This window comes from Phlebotomus papatasi, chromosome 1, assembly GCF_024763615.1.
Source record: "Phlebotomus papatasi isolate M1 chromosome 1, Ppap_2.1, whole genome shotgun sequence".
NCBI classification, from domain to species: Eukaryota; Metazoa; Arthropoda; class Insecta; order Diptera; family Psychodidae; genus Phlebotomus; species Phlebotomus papatasi.
The window spans coordinates 2728855-2733333 of NC_077222.1; the positions used below are offsets into that span (position 1 = coordinate 2728855).

At 33.2% G+C, this 4479-nt stretch overlaps 1 long non-coding RNA gene across 1 annotated transcript; it reads left to right on the forward strand.

Moving 5' to 3' along the window:
• The first annotated feature begins 517 nt into the window (after positions 1–517).
• Positions 518–4126, forward strand: LOC129799924 (uncharacterized). Its single transcript, XR_008751558.1, has 3 exons — positions 518–932; positions 1232–1419; positions 4115–4126. It is a non-coding gene; the product is annotated as an uncharacterized LOC129799924 (long non-coding RNA).
• The last annotated feature ends 353 nt before the right edge of the window (positions 4127–4479 follow it).

The following is a 4479-nucleotide window of genomic DNA, read 5'->3' on the forward strand; positions in this document are numbered from 1 at the left end:
ACGGCAAGTGGCAAACATGTTTACCTTTTGACTGTTGCACCCGCCATAGAAAAACACATTCCAAAATCCCACAGAGGACAAATGGAAAAAATAAGTATGTTAGAGTTAGGGGAGGGTGGGGCGATTTAACGACGGGGCAGTTTCAATTCAATTTCAATTCAATTCAATTCAATTTATTAAAATTCTCAACTCCTAATACATTGGCAGCTAATACATAAAGAATTAGCTGCCAATGTATTAGGAGTTGAGAATTTTAATAAATTGAATTGAATTGAATTGAAATTGAATTGAAACTGCCCCGTCGTCAAACTGCCCCACCCTCCCTAACTGTAACACACTCTCAATTTTTGCATATTCTTCTTATCCCTTTGAAAGAAATGGGATAAAACCATTATGTTATTGAAGCACCCCCCTGGAATGTTCGTTATTTTGGCCAAATTTCTATAGAGAATTCAAATTTGCACCATGAAGGCATGACGCGAGCGACACGCCGCGGACAGATCCGTAACCCCTTGACAATCGCCGCATTGTTGTGTTTTTTTTATTTGCATGGTCCAGAGTTTTGTGAGTAAAAGAAATGAGAAAATCAGCAAGTTGTAGAAAAAATATAATTTCCAGTGATTAGTGAGTGTGAGTGAAGACATTCGTGCAGTAAAACGTGTGAAAAATGAAGTGCGCGGTCGTGAATTGCTTCAACTCTAAGCACCGAAATCCCAATGGGGTGACCTTCCACAGGTAAGTTACAATTTTCTTCTTTCTTTTGACGCAGCAATTTTAGTGAAAAATAGTGAGTGAAAGCTTATTTAATTGTGAATGCGTGGGGGTGTAATTTGTTCTAAGCGGCGATTAATATGAATAGAAAAAAATTCTGAAAAATGTGGATACGGTGAAAATCTTCCCGGCCAACATATTCGACAGGATAGTATTTAGGGGTAATTTTGTCTTGCGAAAAAACATCTTCAATTGCTTTTTTTAAATCAGTGAAAAAATTGTTTGAGCTTATAGAAAATGAGTTTTCGAATAAAAACCAACTCAATTTTCGTGTAATTAGGTTTGGTGAATTGACGAAGAGGCTATATTACACATTTCTTTTTTTTTTTAATAAAACTAAAGAAATTAATTTAAACTAAAGATTAGAAACAAGTGGAAAGTGGGATAAAAGAAAATATGCTAAAGAATATCTCTGACTTGTATTTTTGCAATTTTGTTTTGGAATTTTTTTTTTTTTTAGATTTCCAAGTAACTTGCAAGTTCGGGAAATTTGGGCTACACGTCTAGAGCTCTCTATGTCCCTTGTAGGGAAGGATAAGTATGTGTGCAGCATGCACTTCAGGCCAGAAGATATCAAACAGAAAAATACTTCTAAAACGCAGCGCTTCAAATATGTGCATTTTTTTGGATCCAACTGCTCTTCCGATTGTAAGTAACATTTTTTCCTTATTGCGCAAAATGAGCTGAAATTTTATTGAATAAGATAAATGTAAAGATACATAAAGATTTATAACTAATTTAATATAGTAGTTTGGATCCCGGTCAAAATCCCGAACGCCAAAATCCCGAAAGCCAAAATCCCGAACGCCAAAATCCCGAAAGCCAAAATCCCGAATGGGTCAAAATCCCGAAAGCCAAAATCCCGAATTCTTAAAAGTGTCATAGCTACTCCCATGATTGCACCCGCGCTTGCTGGAGGCAAAGGGAAATCTTCTGTGTCTTGGAAAATTATTCTAAACATTTTCCTCCATATAATTTCATCCCTTTCAGGATTTGAGAAATTCGGGATTTTGGCTTTCGGGATTTTGGCCTTTTCGGGATTTTGGCGTTCGGGATTTTGGCTTTCGGGATTTTGGCTTTCGGGATTATGGCTGCCACCGAGTAGTTTATATAATATTTGTTGCTGATCTTTTTGTTGAAAAACATGTCATTAAGAAAAACAGAAATCTTACTAATTACCACGTACCTATCAAATTTTGAGAATTTTCTCAGTAATTTTATTCTATGGTTAAATTTATGCATATTTCTCTTCATGATGGAAGATAGTGGTCTCTTAGACGTGGATGTAGAACAGTATTGCAAATGTCCTATAGGATTGTTCTGATTAGAAATCTCTTAGTTCTTTTAGAAGATCATGGACAAAATAAATAAACATTTATTTCTCGTATTAAATAAATATTATTTTACATTCAAAATAATAAGAAAATGTAGAGTAAATTGCTACTTTTCTTGAATTTCCTTGAAATCGAAATCAAAAATTGTTAGTTTAATGTCGCATGGTTTTGATTTTTTTTTGATCTAATAAGAGATGATTGCAAAGATTACACTAATATGAATGTTCATCCATAAATCTAACTTATTTATACGATATTTTGTTGTGTTCGAGATCTACGAGCGTACTTATATACAGTCCACTTTTTATAAATTGACAGCACTGTAGTTTTTAAACAGCAAGAGATATCAACTTTAGGTTATCGATGACCCCCCAGAAATCAATGTATTCTAGAAAATTCACTTACCCAATTCACACCCCCCAACCCCTCCATCCCTTTCAAAAAAATACGTTTTTACTTTATATTTGGCCCTACGGATTCGGATCATTTTCGGTGTGTTTCAGAGCAAGTCCGGACGAATATTTCGACCAGACACCCAAGACCAGAAAAAATCGCAATCTTGCATTTATTAATGTCAATGATTCTGGAGGGCTTATTTCTCAAACAAATTGGTCGATTTTTGATTTAATTGAAAGGTATCGAAATCCTAAACCCGGCTGCATCGGTCTCAACCGCTAATGAAATGGTAATGTACCGGATTTTGATATATTTCAAAAATATAAATTATCGCAAATTTTTGGTTTTTTTTTAAATTTCAAATTAAACTTTGATAAATTCGCTTTAAAAATATCTATGTTTATTTTTCTATAGACTAGAATAAGTCTAGAAAAATAAAAGTTGCAATTAACAAACTTATCTTACCAGTAAATTATTTAATTAAAAGATTAATCTTAGGAAAATCAAAATATATTGCATTTTAGTTTGAAAACACTTTGTTTGTTCGTCGTAATATCCTATAGAATCTTGAAGGTTTATCTTCATAAGAGCAATTTTATCGCAAAAGTTTCATTCTGTTACCTAAAAAAACATCTTATTTATCTTCTAAATTACGATATAGGCATAAAATAGAGCCTGTACAATCTCACATGACTTCATAGTAATATTGTTGGTTCAATGATAACCATTTATATATCGCTCATTTGATTTTAAAGGAGTTCATCTCAATCTGAGTCATTTTTCAGGAGACAGTATTAAATATTCAATTCGTTATAAATAAATATCTTACGCAAATTTTTGTACAATAACTGTTTGATTCTTTTCTATTTGTCTGAGCACAATTATAAACATTGAAATTTTCACGTTTTTAACTTATAAAATATGCTCTTTTCTTGTATGTAGTGAAGATGGTCCCTTGTTCTTCCAAAGCTCTATTAAATTTTTCTGAAATAAAAGAATAGGGGACCAACTAGTGACAGTTGGCGCAAGAAATTCATATTTGTTCCCCTTTACTTCTAATTAATTGTGCATGTAAGAGATTAAAATTGTGAAAAATATTTCTAACAAAGTAAGTTAGTTCTATATGTTATCTGAAAATTTATTAAATTCTCTTTCTGAGTACATCAAAATCTCAAAATTACAAAAATTCGGGATGACCCCCCTGACCCACTTTAAAATCCAATGATATTAAGTCCAGATTTACACAATAGGAACCGTATAGTATTCATTTAAAAATAAACGCCATATATATTATTCTTTCTTCCCCTCTTAGAATTTTTGCCATTCTAAATTTGAAGATTAATTGTATGGAATAGAACAGTTGATAACTTATCATAAGGAAACAAATTTTGCGATTTTTTATAATTAGAATTTTTCTCAATTACTTTACATTGTTTTGTTTTTGACTTGAAATGTTACCGACCTCGAAGTAAAAAGATTAGAGATATCAATAGAATGACTAGAATGTAGTGCAATTGCATCATAAATTGAGAAATATATCATTTCACTCATTGCCTACCAATTACACAAGATATTCTCCTGAGAAATTCCTGAAATAAATTTCCTGATCATAGGACTTAAGGCAGACACAAGAAGATTTTGGTGTTCATCTTGATAACAATACACAGCTTGGGAGTCATAGTTCGAAAATCTACGCTACAATGGTAGAACTCCAAAAGTCAACCGTCAGCGACTACAGTGCCATGGACGATGATTGCGACGAAGTCGAGTGGATTGAATTCGAAGATGACATATCGGAGCCATGCAATACGGCCAGTGATTCGATAATTATACAACCTCAGAAGGAGCATTTCCACCGTTTAGCTCTGGAGGTTGGTCAGCAACGCTAAGACGGCGGTGGCCGCAAATATTGCTTTCTGATTAACTTTTCTTTATGTCTGCTTTCAAGAGCACTTGCTCAAAACATGTATTAATATTC